We start from the raw sequence: 19,663 nt of genomic DNA, 5'->3' as shown, positions 1-19,663 counted from the left end.
TTTTCCTTCGATAGATAGCAAATGTTGGAGGCACTGCCAAAAAGAAATTACTAGAAAATGGATATCAACATCTAAACCACCACTATCTACACCAGTAGTCAGCTCCTCCCTGGTTAGATCCAAGCACAAACTAATCACCTTGAAAATGCACCCCCCCCACAACAAAGGTACCCACCATGAAAAACTTCTCCAAAGCTAACTTTGGTCTCCTAAAAACAAAGGTGGCTAACTTCACAGCACCCATGCAAATGGAGAATAGTCGCATGACCGCCGAATCATACACCAATACACTGTGAGAACATGTACACAAATGCATGGATCTCACTATACCCAATAGAACCAAGACGGTCTCCTCAAAAAAAGGAAGCTAATCCGGTGGTCCCCTGCCATAAACAAACACTACAACAGAAGGAGAAAACTGATGCGGAATAAGGCGAAGTCCCAAGGTTAGAAAACTCCCTTATCAGCCTCAACAAAAGGTTGAGATCCCTCATCAAATCCTCTAAAGCTAGCTATGAAAACAGAAAACAGAATTGCAGCTGATAGTAAAGACAACCACAAGGCCTTCTATAGTTATGTAAAGAATTTCCATGCAAATACCAGGATTTGCTCTGAGCTACTGCACAATGGTACCTCCTATACCGAGCCAACAGATATTGCCAATATACTGGCTGACAGATTCAGTGCTAACTTTACCCCCCCAAAGGACCACTCACAATACCAGTAGATTGCCAGGCACCCAGTATTACTGCTGCACAGGTTACAACAGCACTGTCCAAGGCCAAGAATACAGTTTCTATGGGACCTGACAATATCCCTGGCTGTGTTCTACATGAACTACACAGTGAACTGGCTCCTCACCTGTGTGCCCTGTTCAGTCACATCCTCACCTCAGCATATGACCCTACTGAATGGCGCACTGCTACAGTCATCCCTCACCACAAAGGAGGAGCAACTGCAGACCCCGGAAATTATCCCCCAATTAGCCTGACGAGTCTGATATACAAAGCTATGGAATGCATCATCATGGACATAATAAACAAGGATATAGGGAATCTCCAAACTCTGGATCCTCCACAGTTTGGTTTTTGTGAAGGGTAGATCATGCCTGCCCAACTTGGTCAACTTCTTTGAATCAGTCAACAGAAATGTAGATGAAGGCAAGGTGGTTCAAACAGCCTACCTTGATCTGGCCAAGGCCTTTGATACCATTCCCCACTCAGGAATCATAGAAAAACTCACTAAGCTAGGCATCAACCCCTATATCACTAGGTGGGTTGCAAACTGGCTCATGGATAGAACCCACAGTGTGAAAGTAGCTGACTCCAAGTCAGATAGCTGACTAGTCACAAGTGGAGTCCCACAGGGTTCAGTCCTAGGTCATCTCCTGTTTGGTATCTACTTCTCTGAAGTCCAGGCCAACACGAAGGGTCTCTGGCTGACAAAGTTTGCAGACAATTGCAAGTTGAGAGCTATTATTAACTCCCCAAGTGATGTTGACATCCTACAGAAAGACCTCAATGACACCGACGACTGGTGTCAGAACCATGGCCTTAAGTTCAATGCCAAAAAATGTGTTGTCGTCCCCTTTGGGAAAAACCCAGTTCTCTTGAATTACCCCATTGATGGTAGTCCACTGAACACAGAAGGCGTTATAAGAGATCTGGGAACACAGGTTGACAGCAACCTCTCTTTTGACCACCACATTGCCACTGTGGTCAGAAAGTCCTTCTATGTGGCACATCTCATTGCTAAGGGTTTTGCTTCCAGGAAGAAAGAGGTCATTGTCTCCCTCTCCTCTTCCCTCATTAGGCCAATCATTGAGTACAATGCCCCATTTGACATGTACTTCACTAGACACCTGCAACAACTGGAGAGCCCACAAAAGTACCTCACAAAGTGGATCCTAGGCCTTAAACACTTGTCCTATATGGACAGGCTCAAAAAACTCCAAATATTCTCTGTCTCATATCGCCTACTTAGAGGCGATCACTGCTTGACTTACAAAGCCATGTCTGACCCAGCTCTGTTAGAAATGCTACATCTAAAGAAATACCAATCCCTCCACACCATATGCTCCGGAGACTTCAACCTCATTACCACAATCAACAGAACATGTTGGAGGGACATTTTCATAACCCAGAGACTGCCCATGCTATGGAATAGACTTCCCTTACATGTCAAGCAGAGCACTTCACTGGCCCTCTTCAAGAGAAATCTTGATGAGTGGATGGGAAATAGAAAATTCACCCCAGGGATCACACCAGTGGCTCTAGTTGACAGAGGCATTAGGAACTAAGGTTGGGTGGCACGATGCCAGCGTAATCCTATGGGCTAGGCTTGTAAAGGCTCCAGGGCCATTAGCCTAGTACATACCTGTGGACCTATGATGGGGAAGAAAGATGTAACTGGGAACATTCTTTTTGGGAGTGTAATGAGTTGGCAGATTTTAAAAATTTCCTACCGAATACACTTGACAGAAATAAATAAGAAAATTATTAATTTTTAGCTGGGACACATTGATCTGAATTACCCTCACATAGTAAGGGCTTAATAAGTTTAATTATATTGGCTGCCAAAAAGCAATTACTAGAAAATGTAAATCAACATCTAAACTACCCTTATTTCAAGTAGCAAATACTACAGAAGCGATAAAAGAACCAGAAGTGGGATCTTTAGAAAAGGGAAGCAGCAAATTACATAGAAATAAATGGAATTTGTAGGAACACTACATGCAGAATAATGTTCAGAAAGAGGAATGTGGTTTAAGGGAAGACAGGAATTGAGCAATGTATGTAGCATTGGAATGAACAACAGTTGTTATAAAGAAAGAAAACATATATGTAATGTTTAATCTGTGTAAATTGAAAAAAATGATAGCATGGTTTGTTTTCTTTTCTATTAATGTATGTGTGCCTAAGTCTTAAGAAACAATTTAATAAAGCTTTAAAAAAATAGTTTCTAGAATCTAAACTAAGTAATTTAGAAGATGACACCAGATGAAAAAATGCGAGACTGCCTTACTGACATCCTTGAAAAGGTGAACATTAGGTAATATATACCATTTGTGAGGGCTTTCTTAGTTGAATGGCTTGCTCTGCCACGAGACAACATTGTAATAAGTAGTGTTCACAGAATAAGCCATCCCATTTCAGTAGATAACAAAACTGCTAAACTAATTATGATCGGTTTTACAACATATAACCTGCAGTCTGAGGCACTAAGGTGCCTCTGGAGATGTAGTAAGGTCAAATTCACAAAAAAACAAACTAAGTGCGCAGTTTGACAGAGGTACGCTGTTCTGCTAAAGCACATTTTGACAGCCTCCATAATGAACATGTCTCTGAATCTTATTAAATGCATGTCTCTGAGTCCCATTAAAGGCATGCCTCCTAATTCCATAAAGACACGCATATAAATCCAATTAAAGGCACACCTCCAAATCCCATAAAGGCATGCCTCTGAATCCCATAAAGACATGCCTATATATTCCCTAAAGGCATGTCACTAAATCCAATTAAAGGTATGCCTCTGGACCTCATTAATGGTAAGCCTCTAAACTGCATTAAAGGCATGCCTCCAAATTCTGTTAAAGTCTTTCTGTGAATATCATTGAATCACCTTTTGTTCAGTTTTAACAACTACGGGTAGATGTTCCATTGACAGAGTATAGCTGCATAGCACAGGGCTACACAGCTATTATGCTCTACTGGGGAAAATTATTTCTTTATTGAAATGAATGGGTGCAATGTGGCTAATTGCTGCATGCAGTTATCTCAGAAATTATACAGTGTGAGCATATGGTCACACCTTTAGCATTCTTACATGTTTGCATATCACTTGACATCTGGGCAGCAAGATTTTATTTGCTACTCAGATGCACAACAAGGTTTTAATAATCATGGTAAATCAGTGTAGTGCACATATTTATGAATACCACTCTCTGTTTTTTCAATCTGTATGAATAGTTCACTAATAGGATCATAGGATCATTTAGGTAAGCTTGTTGTAAGCACCTCCTTATATGTAGGTTTATGTGTTGCTGGCTTGGTAGGTGCAGGAGGTGAGGGTGCATGCTGATGACCTGCTTATTATCAGATGAACTGACTGTTGAGTAACAGAGCCTGGATTCTAGGTTCTTGATGTAGATGCATCTCTCTCATAATGAATTTCTGTGGATTAGAAGAAGTGGGTGGTCAGTGTACATAAAGCAATTGCTAAATTGCCTCAGGATGCTCATGTCAACCAACCTGGCTGGAGAAACTGTGGGAAATTATCTGTCCATAATGCTAGATAAGTTGATGTAGTCAGAAGACAGGAGGAGGACAGGAAGGACCAGGTAAAGTAGAGGACAGGAGAAGTGAATAAAAAATATGAAAGGTTAGTGGGTAGGATCTGTGTTTGTACCTCAGGAGCTTCACTGAATGTATCACCTGTCAGTGAGGGACAATCATGAAAACTCACTGATGGAGCACCAACAGAGTACTAAGGGAAAATTTGCAGGCAAGAGTGTTTACTTCTATAATCATCAACTATGCCCACTGTTGCACGGCAGTGCATGATGCACAAACAATGCACTCTGTAACAAACAAGCTCAAACTGATCTAAACAAATTAACCAATAAAAAAGTTCAAAACTGAACCCTGTTCCAGTAACCTTCAATCAGATGAGTTCTAACTGCAAACTCCTGCCACTAGAGTGCAGGGGAACACTCTCCAACAAAAGATGGCCTGGTTTAGTGCTCAAGTTATATAAACAGAATTAGATTCAGCAGGTCTGAATCTAGTTTATGCTACAGCAAACAAAGTGCAACAATTTCAGAAAAAAAAACAGTTCAAAATAAGCAGTGATATGGCAAAAATGCAGTTCGGAAGTGCAATATACAGTGAAAAGTTTTACTTAAGTTTTGCAGAGATCAGCAGCTGGCTTGGATTTGCTTATTAGCAAATGAGAGAAAACTGATTAACCAATAAAAAAGTTAAAAACTGAGCCCTCTTCCAGCAACTTTTAATCAGATGAGTTCTAACTGCACACTCCTGCCACTAGTGTGCAGGGAAACCCTCTCCAACAAAAAATGGGTTGGTTTAGTGCTGAAGTTATACAAACAGAGCTAAATCCAGCAGGTCTGAGTCTAGTCTATGCTACAGCAAAAAAAGTGCACCAATTTCAGGAAAAAAAAGTTCAAATAAGCAGGCACAATAACCATTCAACCAGCAATTCCCAGTTCATAAGGGCAGAAGCTATCATCTCCTCTTACACAAGTGTAGACAACAGACCTTCTTAATGCAAAATAAGTGGCCTGAAGCCCAAGTGCTTAAATCAGAACTAAGATACTTTTAGAATAATAGACACACTAAGCCCTCAATTGACAATTCCCAACTTAGAAGGATGTAAGTTACCTCTCTTTCCAAAAGAGTATAGACTACAAACCATCTTAATGTAAAACAACTGGCCTGAAGCCCAAATGCTTAAACCCAAACCAAGAGGCTTAGAATAACAGTCACAATTTTATCAGGCTACAAACAAGCAGTAATAAATGCAGCAAAATAAATGCAATTGAACACTTTTAAGAACAAGCAGCAAAAGCAAAATAAAGTAATAAGGTAGGAAGAAACACAAATACAGTAAAAGCAGCTGAATAATGTGCAATTTCTGGGTTAAGAGGGAAGGGAAGAAACAGAATATAATTTGAGGTTGAGAAACTAAGGGGGTAGGCTTTCCCAAATGATCTCTCTGTACTCAGTAAAATGAGCTGATGAGATGGGACTGGGAGGAGTGTCCAAAATCAGATTTATTGTAGGGGTGGGCAACTCAAAAGCCGCTATGTTTAAGAACAAGCTGCTAAGTTTAAGAACACAACAGCAATTGTGCGGGTGGGAGGGAAAAATAAAATGTAACCAGAGATGAGCAATATTCAGCCAGAGTACAACAAACAGGCCAAACAAGTCAACTAAATAGAGATACTTCTAACTAAAAGAGAAAAGCTATTTCTCAGCTCCTCTCACTAATTAACTAATATTATTCACTGTTTTCAAAGTAATTCTTTGTTAACTTTTCTAAATGACCCTAACCAAGACCTCTTAAAACTCCAACAGAAGAGAAAACTTAGAATAAATGTAATACAAAAAGAATATACGAAATAGACATGACCAAACCTTAAATGAAAAGCTTCAATTCAAAATAAAATGCGACCAGAGATTAGCAATATTCAGGCAGAGTACAGCAAGCAGGCCAAACAACCTAAAAGCATCTGTTTCTTATTATGGTTTTTTACTGTTATCATCTTGTGAGACTTGCATTAATTTGTTAATAGTTCTGACAGCCATGTGTGACTGTACTTGAGTACTTGGGAGATGGGGAGAAATTATGATATGGTATGTTTACTGCTAATAAGCTGCTATTAATTGTAAACTTCAGCATCTAGGTCAGAAGTTTCACTGTTCATGAATTATACTTTTGGCTATACTTCAGTAGAGAAATAAAACATTTCTCAGTATATGGTCTGATTTGTAATTACTTGTATGCTGATGATCTTTTTGACCTTTGAATCCACTAACATACACACTAGTTGTGTGTGTGTGTGTGTGTGTGTGTGTGTGTGTGTGTGTGTGTGTGTGTGTGTGTGTGTGTGTGTGTGTGTGTGTGTGTGTGTGTGTGTGCGCACGCATGCCGTGTGCACATGTGTCTGTGCATATGTGGTATGTGAGTATAAAGGGGTGAACAATTACACCTGCTTTAATTTTACCTAGTGAATGTAGTAAATGAGTCACCTATATAATTTACAATGTTATGAATCAAGGGTGCACTTGAAGAAAAACAGCATCAGTCCTTCATCTGCTATGACTTTATCAGAATTAGGAGGGGTTTTTGCTTTATACCAGTGCAAGAAAGGGGTTGAAATAGAGGCCTTGTTGACTAGGTTTGTTTTTTCTAGGATATATCACAATAATTAATCCTTAAGAGCAAGATAGGATTCATAACATTTTGAAGGAGAGAGATGAGTTGAAATATAACATAAACAGGGGTCTTTACTATCATCATACCATAGGAGGTTACTAGACTAATAGCCCTAAAGCACTTACAAGCCTAGCCAAGTTCAACCCTTGCTCCCAAGATCATCCATTTAAAACAGACACTGAGAGAGACACAGGTGGAACTCCCAGGGTGAATTTCTGATTACCCATCCAATTGTCCCAAGTGTGCTTAAATAGGGAAAATGAGGGACTCTGTTTAACATGAACTGAAAGCCTGTTCCAAAGGTTTGGCAACCGCTGAGCGACAAATCAATTCCTCCAGCAGGTTCTGTTGATGTGGCATACCAGGTTAAAGTCCTTAGAGAGAGAGTGAATCATGTGCCATTTGACTTGCAAATGTGCAGCATTCCCATTAAATCAGGGTTAGAGATTGTCTTATATGCAAAGCACAGGTCACCTTCGCGTAGTCTGTGTGACACAGAGTAAAGTGACAGTGATTTCAGTCTGCCCACATATGACAGATGCTGGAGACCCTGGATTTTCTTTGTAAGGACCCTTTGTGGTTTCTCCAATTGCTGCAGATGCTTAGAAAGGTACATTCCAAAGGGAACGTTGTAATCTTTTATTGGCTGGATGAGGGAAGAATACAGGGGGGGGTTATGACCTCTTTTTTCCTGGAGGCAATCCCCTAATTTATGAGATGAGCAATATAAAATGCTTTTCTTACCACTGTGGAGACACGGTGATCAAAGGTAAGTTTGCTGTCAACCTGTGTGCCCAGGTCTCTGACCACTGAATGGGTGCTTAGGGTATTGCTATTGATGTGGTAGTTTGCAAGAACATTTCCTTTGCTGAAGGGGGTGATAATGCATTTTTCTGCTTTTAGTTTGAGACCAAGACTTTGGCACCAATCATTAGTCTGCATAAGTCCATCTTGCAGGATGTTGACATTGTTAAGGGACTCAATGACCACTCCCAGATTGCAATCATCAGCAGACTTTGTCAGCCACAGACCTTTAGCTTTTGCCTGGACTTCAGTGAAGTAGATTCTGAACAGTAGGGCTCCAGAACCAATCCCTGTGGAACACCACTGGTTATGGGTCTGTTGGAGGAGGTGGAATACCCTATTTTGACTGTATGAGTTCTATCAGTGAGCCAGTTTGCAACCCACCTCTCAATATATGGGTTGATGTCCAACTTGGTGAGTTTATCAATGATGCTTGAGGGGGGAATTGTGTCAAAGGCCTTGGCTAAGTCAAGGTAGGCCATATGCACATATTTACCCTCATCTAGGGCTTTTGTGACTGTCTCAAAGAAGTTGACCAAGTTTAACAAGCATGATCTCCCCTTGACCAAGCCAAACTGGGTGGGCTCATCCATTTGGAAGTTTTCTATATCTTTTTTGATAAGATCCATGATGATTCTCTCCATGACCTTACAGATAAGGCTGGTCAAGCTAATGGATGTATAGTTCCTGGGGTCAGTGGATGCATCCCCACTATGTCTAAAGGGATGATTGTAGCTGTTTTTCATTTATCTGGGATGAAACCAATACTTAAGCTATGATTAAAAAGAGTGATGATGTTAATTCCTGTTTTAACCCATGTAGAACAAATCTGGGATGTTATTTGGTCCCATACAGGCTGTGTTTTTGGCCTTGGAGAGGGTGTTTAAGACCTGCTCCTTAGAGATACTAGGTGGTGGACAGGTGGTTGGGATGCTTTGGGGTATGTGTGTTGGGGACAGCGGGTGAGGTTTTCACTGAACCTGTCAGCCATCAGGTTTGCTATATGCACAGGTTCTGTATGTAGTACCATTAACTACAAGTTTGGCACAAATTTCGGCCTTTCCTTTGAGGTTACGGATGTAACTAAAGAATGCCTTATGGTTGTCCTTAGTTGTGGAAGCTAAAATGGAGTCATAGTTAGCTTTAGAGGACTTCACAAAAAATCTTATTTGCTTAATTAAGTTGAGGAGGGTCTGTTTCCAGTTTTGAGACTGTACACAGCAATTGTGTTCTCTTATTGTAAAGCTTGCTAATGGCAGATATCCACCAGGCAGGTTTGTTCTTAATTGAAAATCTTTCTTTGGTCCTATCAGGTATGGCAGAGTCAATAGAATTGTACAGATATTCCTATAATATATTGGTGTATAACCAAACATAGGTGTCTGTTCCATCTGTGGGAGGGGGGGGCGTCTATGCTATGAAGCTATTTATGCCACCTTGTAGGAGGTTGAAATTGGCCTTGGAGACATTTTTTAGTCTAGTTGCTGCTAAGGGGGGGGGGGGGGTGTCCTGGTGTTATAGTCACTTCTAATGAGATTGATTTGTGGACAGATCTCACCAGGGAGGACAGTACATTGGGGGTGGTGCAACTGTCCCCCATGTTGGGGAGCACCAGAGACAGGATATTGGAGCCCCTTGGGGGGGTGTCAACCAGCTGATCCAGGGCATTGGAGTTTACAAAATCCAACAAACTTTGGGCAAGTGAGTCAGAACACATATAATTTACCCAGTCAATTGATTGGTAATTAAAGTTGTCCAAAACTAGGGTGTTTGGTTGTATCTTGATTGACTCAAGTAGCTCTAAATAGGCTGAGTGGATGTCCTGTTTCATGGTGGGGGTCCTATAGCAGACAATGACTTGAAGAGGGGTCTTACCAACAGTCAATTGCACATGGAGTAATTCCAGGGAATCCTGCTATGTGACCAGTCTACAGGTGTATTTATCTTTAATGAATAATGATACACTACGTCCTTTAGTTCTCACACCTTCAGTTTGTGGTCTGAATTTGTGGAAGGAAATTTAACCTGGTATGGCTGTAGCGCTCTCTACAGCCTTAAACCAAGTTTCCATGACTGCACCAATGTCGACATCTTCCAAGGTAAGGACTGCTTCCAGTGAGAGCAGTTTCAGGCTTAGACACCTAGCATGACCTTGAGGTTGTTTTAGGGGTATTTTTATGTCAGGAATTTTGTTTTTGTGACATTGCCTAAAAAAGACACTATGGGTGTAGCAAGACCCTTTGCAAGTAGCTGAAATCCCAGGGGAGACTGATGAAGATCATCTCTGTTAAAGCAGTGAGTTATGTCGACCATATCATCCTAGGTTGACAGATACTAGATCCCCTTAGAATGACACCAGAAACTTAGCCAATTGTTGAAGTCAATCATTTTTTGTTTGTACTGTGGCATCATACTAGGCAAAGGTAAAATGCTGTTCAAGGCTAGGGACCTACCTGACTGAGACACATAGTCAGAGAGCTCAGTCATGTCTCTCTTCATATAGTGCAGTGAGGCACATCTCCAGACATTCACATCAACATGGACTATGATGGAGTCATAACAGTACCTGTCGTTGAGGGACTTTATTGCATATGTGATGTGGCAGATCCTGTAACCTGACAGCTGACCTGTACCTTTTCCTTATCCAACCTGGTGAGAGGAATATCTCTATGTCTCACAATAGAGTCACCTATGACTAAGCTGTTTGGTTTTGTGTCATACCTTAGGGGCTTGTCTGATAAGACACAGACGTTATGTGTACTATTTTCTGCAGGGGATGTATTATGTGAAGCTTGCTTGCGTTTGAGTGGTCTCTGGTGTTTAGGTAAGCTTTTGTTAAGGACCTCTGCAGATGTAGGTCTATATGTTGTTGGTCTGGTTGGTGCAGGAGGTGGGATGTGCGTGCTGACAACCTGATTAGTGTCAGATGTACTGAGTGGTGAACATGAGAGTCTGGATTCTAAGTTCTTAATATAGATGCATCTCTCACATTTTAAATTTGTGTGAACTAGAAGAGGTTGATTGTCAGTGTACATGAGGCAATTTCTATATTGCCTCAGGATGCCCATGTCAACCAGGCTGGCTGGGGAAACTGTGGGATATTATCCATCCATAATGTTAGGTAAGTTAATGTTGTCAGAAACAGAAACAGAGAGATGACAGGAAGGACCAGGTAAAGTAGAGGGCAGGAGAAGTGGTCAAAAAATACTAAGGGCTAGCGGGTAAGATCTGTGTTTGTACCTCAGGAGCTTCATTGAATATAACTCCTGTCAGTGAGGCACGATCATGAGAACTCACCAATGGAGTACCAGCAGAGTACTATGGAAAAATTTACAGGTAAAAATGTTTGCGTCTGTAGCCACCAAAGATATCCCCAACTGCACGGCAGTGCGCAATGTGCAAACAAGAACAAACCTGTGCAAATGCAATGCTTATGTAGGAAATTAAAATAAATGAATTTAAACAAATTAACCAGTAAAAAAGCTCAAAACTGAGCCCTGTTCCAGCAACCTTCAATCAGATGAGTTCTAAATGCACATTCCTGCCACAAGGCTGCATGGGAACCCTCTCCAACAAAAAACAGCCAGTTTAGTGCTAAAGTTATCCCAACAGAACTAGATTCAGCAGGCCTGATTCTAGTCTATGGTACAAAGTACAACAATTTCAATAGGGGCAGCTGAAATAAGCAGTGAGGTAGTAAAAATATAGTTCACATGTACACAATACAGTGAAAAATTCTACTTAAGTTTTGCCAAAATCAGCAGATGCCTTGGATTGATCAGATAAATACAGCAGAGCAGTAGCTGGTTACCAAACTTTGTGGAGCCTTGTTAAAACAAGTGCAGACATGTGCAAACATGGTGCTTATGTGCACATGAGTTGTTCAGGGTAGGAAGGGTGGCCTAATGGTTGAGGTGTTTGCCTTACAAATACAAGGTGCAAGGGTTGAGTCTCACAAGGGATAATTTGCTAGGCTTAAAATGGCTAGCAAGGACAGATAGCTTAGTACTAATCTATGAACCTGTGCACCTTCAGTATTTCCCATGTTCTTTCAAGGTCAATGAATTTATTGAGAAGGTTGACTTTTATGGTGGATTCTATAAAGAGCATGTTAACTTTTTTCCCCTTTCTTTTAATTAGATGGTTAAAGATAGCTGTAAGTCCCAGAATGATCTTGAAATCACAATGCATCTACTCTTGGCTTTATAGTTAAAAGACTGGCTTTAGATTTGTGTGCAAGTATGAGAAAAATGAATGCATGTAGTTTAGGAGTTGTGGCAGCCTTCTTTTCTTCCCAATTTCTCTCTTATTGTTTACTTGTGATGTTTTGTTTCCTTTTTTTCAGAAATGCAGAAAGATATTTGGCTGGCGGGGGCAAATCTAAAAAGACTCCAGTATTTCATACAGTAAAACTAAGTGGGAGTGTATGAATGGAGTCACATGGTGGGCCAAAATAGTTTCACTCATGTATTGCTTCAGAAGTTTGCAGTACATTTGTCCCTCAGTGAAGTACCAGAGAATGGAGTCTGACACCCAACTTTAGGCGTGATTATAACATTTGAAATATAGAACTTGTTTGCTATAATCATATTATATTTTGTTTTTAGTTTAGACACAAATTATCAAGTGCAACTAACCTTGAATTTTAGGTTCCAGTGCATTTGTTTACCTTTTTTATGTGAAGGCTGAATACAGGCCGTATTTATGAGTTTGTCAAAACAGACTACATTGTGTTTTTAATTTTCATTTATACCGTTATAATCTATCTCATTCCTAATCGTGGTCTATACACAAATAATGAGCTCGTTTGTATAGTGACTGCATTGACAAAAGTTACCCCCCGCTGATTCTCTATTCTTTATGTCTCATTATTTGATAAAAGGGTGTTTCAAGTATACAAGAAGCTGCCAAGCAACACAAAATAAAATAAGATGCATGATGTGCTACTGGGACTGAGTACTGCCTGCATGGGATGAGGCTGCTGGTCTCCAAGATGTCGGCAACGTGAAGTTCCTTTTAATTATTTTTGAAATTTTTAATAGAGTTTCCATTTATTTTTGGAATATGAGCAACCTAATCATCTCTATTAAGACTAACAGAGATTTCACTTATGTTTACATTGCAGACCTCAGGTGTTAGTTCTTCAAGAAATGCATCTAATGAATGAACAAGAAGTAGAACTTCTGAGGTATGGATACAGGCAGGGCTATTTTGCTTCTTGTTCTGGAGGGAGAAGGGGGCACTCTTTCCTTAATGTTAAATAGAAAATGCCCCTTAGGACTGGGGCTAAGTCACCAGATCCAAGGAGACAGTACTTCATAATTAAATGTCAAAAGGTTGTCACAGAGCAGCACTGACAAGCTCTGACAATCTCCAGGAGTGTCTCAATCAGAAATAAGGCAGGTATTGGGCAACATTACAGCCTTCCATGATAGTTTCTTATTACTACTAGCAGACCAGAACTTCATTACAGACACCTCTAATGTGTAGCTGAGTAAGGTTACACAGGATTCTTGCAACAGTTACATTATGTCAAACTGAACCCAAGGTTGCACAGGATTTCAGTAACAGAAACCTACTTTCTCCGATATGTTGTAAGCCTGACGTTTGGGCTGATGCACCAAAAGTGTTAGGGGCTTGATATAGGCAATCTGTACTCATTCATACTCCAGGAATCACTCCTTTTTCAGTGAGGTAAAGCTTTAATATTTAAAGAATACTATTATCTAATATACTAAGAATGGAGAAACTTCTATTTACACATTCTGACTGTTCTCCCAGTATGTTATTGATACAGGTCATTCATTTATATAAACAGTGGATGTAACACATATTTCTATACTGAATTTAAACTCAGGGAATGGTGTCAGTTCTTTACTGAAGCATGGATATGAGCTATATAAAGAGCTGGTCAGAACTTGAAGGGAATGGGATATGATGCAATGGTTGCTAAGGTAAAAGATTCAGAGTTAAATAGGGACACATGATCTGTGACAGATAATGCTGTGTGTGAATCATAGGGACATATGATCTGTGACAGATAATATGGTGTGTGAATGCTTGGCAAAACTGGTTAAGGGAACTGCATCCTAGATTAGGTGAGAGCCTGAAACATATAGTAAAAGAGGCAGACAGAGCAAAACTGAAAACCACTGAAGTTTTAGATGCCAAGATGATTGTAGTCAGACAGCATTAAGAAAGACATAGCTATTTTAAGAACACTGCCCCATCAGAACATCATTTTAGCTTATATCTTCATCGGGTAAAGTCTGAGTGAATAGAAGTTAGGCTAAAAAATGAGGGATAGAGCCCTTTGAGGTGAACACCTTATTAGGTCTTAGTAGCTTTAAAATCATCTTATGTGGCACTCTGTTAGGCTTACTGCAGAAACAATCAGGTTACACATTAAATCAGTGACTCCCTTCCTCATCAGAGGCTACTTACTTTACCCTGGATGAACTGACTACACTGAAACTGATAACCCTGGAGGAGCTACACACTTTGTTGTCATGTCAGTGATGCACAAGGAGGTGGAAGATCAAGAGAGGACTGTATGTTATAGGCTAGTTCATGTCTGAGTCAAGATTATTGCATTTTATGAACAGTATGAATGACAGGCTCATCCAGTTAACCCCCGGTTTAATTAATATTGAACAGCATGTATTAGTTTTTAGGCAGCAAACATTTGAAAATATTATTGAAAGTTTGATGTTCACTGAAGATGCACCAAAAGGAGGGCCCCAGAAGATTACTAGAAAAAGCATTCGGTAGGACTGATTAGAAGTTCATGATTGTGATGCTGGAGTTGTTTGCTCTGCCAGTTCATTTCAACTGCTTGGTCAGGGAACCTAAATTCTGGGAGCAGTTGTCACAGCCCTGAATTTTTTGGGATATATAGGAGGGAGAGGGGAGTGTCTGTCTATGTTTGCCAAAGATGCCCTGGTATATCAAATGGATCCAGAATCTGACTTGTCAAGAGTTGTTTTATATGATGGTCTATTTTGCAAGACTCAGGTCTAAGTTGAAGCCAATGTCACTGAATTTTGCTTATTCTCTGTGGTTTAGAAATTGAGAAATGCCTTCATCTTTAATGTGGAATAACCTTAGATCTTTGGAAACTGCCTTACATCCAGCAAATAATTAGAGACACATGACTCGAGTCTGGCAAAGACTAAAGAGTACCTAACAAAATGGGAAATAGTCTTGCTTCTGCACACAAGATGCAAACTATCCAGATGTTTATATTGCCTTTGGCTGTATACAGTGTCCAGGCTTTTCCAGCAGACCCCTTGAAGTAATTGTTTATACCTGTAAAATGTACTTACTTTATTCTGTCATGAAAATTAAGAAAGCAAAGTTGTATTCTACTTAAGTCATGCATTTACACAAAAGTCATTTTGGAAAGACATGCATATTTATACTTTAAATAATGAATTTCAGCTTCATGGAGTACTATGGGTGACGCATGTCTAAGCAGTTCAGAGATTAACATTACTAAATATAATTCATAACAAGTAGGCACTTTAAACATTTGTTTTGATTGAATGGCTGATGTGTTTGACCTCAGAAGGCTATAATATTAAACCACTGGCACCTGTCAGAGCTTTGATAATGGGGATCATTTTTGCAACTGATGGGATATAAAGCATAAGATGAATGTATAGCAAGGATGCTTTCTCCATTATTTTTATTTGAAACCAATTGTAAGACAATAAAAGGGTTAACCATTTGCATATAGTACTGCTGGTAATGCATTTGCTTTGCGGCTGTTGTGAGATAAGACAGGAAAACTCAAATTCAGCTTTCTAAGTAGACTGTACAAGGAGCTGCAGATTCTTATTTTATAGAAGACCTGGCTATGTCCAGAGCAAAGCAACTATATATTCAGATTGATCAAGATACCTGGAAATCACTTTGCTTGATGTCTAGGTGTGCTACAAAATCTCTGTATTTGGTTGAAAGTGTTCTGATAAATGTTTTCAGTACAGACTATGTTTACAGGTAGTAAGCCTGAATGCTGCAGATGTAGCTGTGGAGAAAAGGGAGAAAGGGTTTTGTCCCATACATTTTGTTAATCTGAAAACCAGGTCCATTAAAAAAATTATTTAGGGGGATATTGAAAGATTTATAGTCTCAGAAAATGAAGATGAGTTCTAGTATCCTTTTATTGGGATATCAAGAAAGGAAAACTCGACTAAGCATGATTGCTGTTTTCTGCTCATTTAGTAGGTAAAATAGCTATTACCAGAATCTGAAAGTGCTCTTAAATGACATCACCACAGAAAATATCTAAGCTTATTGCTGAACTAGTAAGGTTTCAATGGTTGATGCCCCTGGGCATTAAAATATAGAGGCTTTGGAGCTTTGAGATAGTTACCCTGCAACAACGGATTTAGAGTTTTGAGGTATCTACCCTTTCACTTTCTGATCTGGGTACTTAGATGGATGAGATGGCTGAGGTTTGTTCCTCTTCCTTGTGGCATATTTGCTTTGTTTAAGCAGGTGGATACCATCAACATTAATTGACAGTTATAAAATTCCTGTATGGAACGGCTAAGTAACTTGTTCCATAAAACACCATTTACTTAGATGTGTGCTTTTAATATTTAATCATGGTTTTAATAGTAAGACTAATTTTTCTGACTATAGTAGTTAAGATAAGGAATTTAACAAAGGTGCAGTGACCTTTTTTTTGTACTAGAATTAAATTATGTATGATATTCTATATCAACATATTGAAACAATGCAGCTCTGTATTCAATATTATTTGCAATGATTTATTATGAGTTGAATCACTTTTTATGCATATCAGCTTGAGAACTGTGTAAGTTTTTAAGACTGTAACTGCTCAGACTGAGGAACATTCCTAAATTTAAAAACTATAGCAGCTGGTTATTTCTATTGTTTCCTTTTGTAATACTCTAAATATGAATGAACTGTTCATGAGTTTTGGAACTACCATCATTTTAACACCTTTATTCTGTGTATTATTCCACTCAACAGCACTTCATCTTAAAGAAAATTATTTGAACAGGAACAATATTGCAAGGTCAATACACCTGAGGGAAACCATATAACTAAAGCTATCAGATACAGATAGTATCTACATAAATGATTGATTCCAAAGTCATGGTAAGTTCTGATGTAGGATAACCTATCAAATAAATAGGTGATTTTCTTAACTTATATAGCTGCTTCAACTCAGTCACTTGTCAAAACACTTGTAGATGCTTTTTAACTTGATTAGCGAAAATACTTCTCATCCTTGGATTTTTCACTTTACAACATCCTATGCTTCCCTCTCTTGACATTTATGAAATGCTGACTTCTCTGCTTGGTGATTTAATATTCTGGATCTATTAGAGGTTCTTCCATATACCTAGTAAGGTGAGGGATGTGCAGTCTGAATGGACCCTGGTCAAGACCTTATAGTTGAGGTGGTGGCAAGGATCTGTGGCCAAGTGGTCAAAATGTGGCCTTGGTTTGTAGTAGTGGCAAGCCTAGGTCCTTCTGAGGATACTAGTGGTCAGAAGAAGTCATTAACTTTCAGAAGGAGGTTTTTATGCAATGCAATGAGAAGGATTTCCTGATCTGAGTGGTAAATACGTAGGAACAAAGAAAACAGCAGCCATGGGCCTGGTATAGGAGAAGTTTTGATGAGGTTGTGGAAAATGACGTTTGAAAGGTTTCAAAGAGGTTCTGAGAAATCATCTGGTGATGTAATAGTAGGAGGAGGCATTATACTGTTCAGGCTTTTCACAGCTAGAGGTGTAGATGAAGAAACTCAAACTATGAGTGAGGACATTGTTGAACATTTAGAAGAAACATTCTGAGGAATAATTGAATCTAGTGTTCATGCATTTCTTTGAGAGTAAAGAGCAAGGAATATATGGTGGAACGGATTCTAGGTCAGTAAATGAGATCACTGTGGCAATTAAACAGTTTATCTCCAGTAAGGGTGCAAGGGTAGATGACATATGGCCAGCAAATTCTGACAACAATAAACATTGTTGTGATTTTTTGTGGCTAGCACACCTCTTATGTTTTGCACAGAAGCGTAGGACACTGCCTGTATATTATCAAACTGAGGGGGCAATTCCGATTTTCCAAAATAAAGGACATGAAGATGTGCTTCAGATATGATGAGATTACAAACTTCAGCCTCACATAAGTCAGGATACTGGAAATGACTCTTTCTTTCAATAATCAAGCTTCTGATTCAATTAGAGCAATATGGACTCCATCCTGGTCAGGCAACAATGGATCAACTCTTCATCCTTGCACATATAATGCTGGCTCATGGAAGCTTCCAGTGCTATTCATAGGTTCATAGGTTCATAGGTTCATACTAGGCTATCTGCCCGAGGGCATTTACAAGCCTAGCCCATAGTTTTGTGGCTTACGCCACCCCTTTAGTATGGGGAACTATACCCATTATTTTGCTGTGCCTCTGTTGAGCAGTGACACTGAGGTAATCCCTGGGGTATATCTGCGATCTCCCATCCATTGGTCAAGATTTCTCTTGAACAAGGCCAGCGAGGTGCTCTGCCTCACATATACTGGGATTTTATTCCACAGCATAGGGAGTCTTTGGGTGATGAATCTATCCCTCCAGCACGTCCTATTAATAGCCGTGTCGAGGTTTAAGTCTCCCGCCCTTGTGGCTCTGACGGATCTAGATTTTTGAGGTGAAGCATATTCATCAAATCTGGGTTTGACATGGCCTTGTATGTTAGGCAAAGGTCACCTCTGAGCAAGCGGTGGCGACTGAATAGAGCTGGAGTTCTTTCAGTCGGGCAGCATAGGACAGATGTTTGAGACCCTTTATCCTTTTGGTGAGGAACTTTTGTGGCCTCTCCAGCTGCTGCAAGTGTCGGGTCAGATACATTCCGAATGGGGCATTGTACTCAATCATTGGTCTGATGAGTGATGAGTATAGGGAGACTATGACCTCCCTTGATCTAGATGAGAATCCCTTCATGATAAGGTGGGCAATGTAGAAGGTCTTCCTAACTTCTTTAGCTACATGGGTGTCGAATGACAGACTACTATCAACCTGGGTCCCCAGGTCCCTGATAACTTCTTCTGTACTCAGTGGATTGTCACCTATTTGGTAGCTAGGGGTAACCTTGTTTTTCCCGAAGGGTATGACTATGCATTTTTTGGCATTTAACTTTAGGCCATGGCTCTGGCACCAGTTATCCATTTCTGTGAGACCCTTCTGAAGGATATCTGTGTCAGATGTGTTTTCTACTATGGCCCAGTTTGCAGTCATCTGCAAACTTTGTCAGCCATAACCCTCCTGTGTTTGCTTGTACTTCGGAAAAGTAGATGCCAAACAAGAGTGGGCCCAGGACTGAGCCCTGTGGTACACCACTTGTGACAGGCTTTGAGTCTGACATGGCGCCAGCAACTCTGACCCTGTGGGTTCTGTCACTCAGCCAGTTTGCAACCCATCTTGTGATGTATGGGTTAACATTTAAGCTGATGAGTTTTTCAATGATACCCGAGTGGGGTATTGTATCAAAGGCCTTCGCCAGATCGAGGTAGGCTGTATGGACTGCCTTTCCTCATCAATGGCTTTGGTGACTGTTTCAAAAAGTCAACCAAGTTTAGAAGGCATGATCTGCCTTTGACAAAGCCAAACTGGGATGGATCCAAAGTCTGCAAATTCCCTATGTCTTTATTTATGAGGTCCATTATGATCCTCTCCATGGCTTTGCAGATAAGGCTTGTCAAGCTAATGGGCGGTAATTTCCAGGGTCGGTGGAGGCACCGCCTTTGTGAAGTGGGACCACAGTTGCAGTGCGCCACTCCTGGGTGCGTATCCAGAGGTAAGACTATGATTAAACAGCTGTCCTAGCTGTGGGTTTAATTCCTCGTTGAGTTCGTGGAGCACACA

The 19,663-nt window shown here is 40.2% G+C and overlaps 1 long non-coding RNA gene across 2 annotated transcripts in view; it reads left to right on the top strand.

Moving 5' to 3' along the window:
• Positions 1-19,663, top strand: part of LOC122793131 — a 238,860-nt gene that overhangs the window by 202,478 nt on the left and 16,719 nt on the right. For both annotated transcript variants that reach the window (XR_006363449.1, XR_006363448.1), the window contains one exon: positions 16,765-16,893. This is a non-coding gene — a long non-coding RNA (uncharacterized LOC122793131). The remainder of the gene's footprint in view (positions 1-16,764; positions 16,894-19,663) is intronic.

The sequence above is a fragment of the Protopterus annectens genome, chromosome 2.part0, assembly GCF_019279795.1.
Source record: "Protopterus annectens isolate FY-2018-M chromosome 2.part0, PAN1.0, whole genome shotgun sequence".
NCBI lineage: Eukaryota > Metazoa > Chordata > Ceratodontiformes > Protopteridae > Protopterus > Protopterus annectens.
This window is presented reverse-complemented; position numbering and strand designations above follow the sequence as displayed.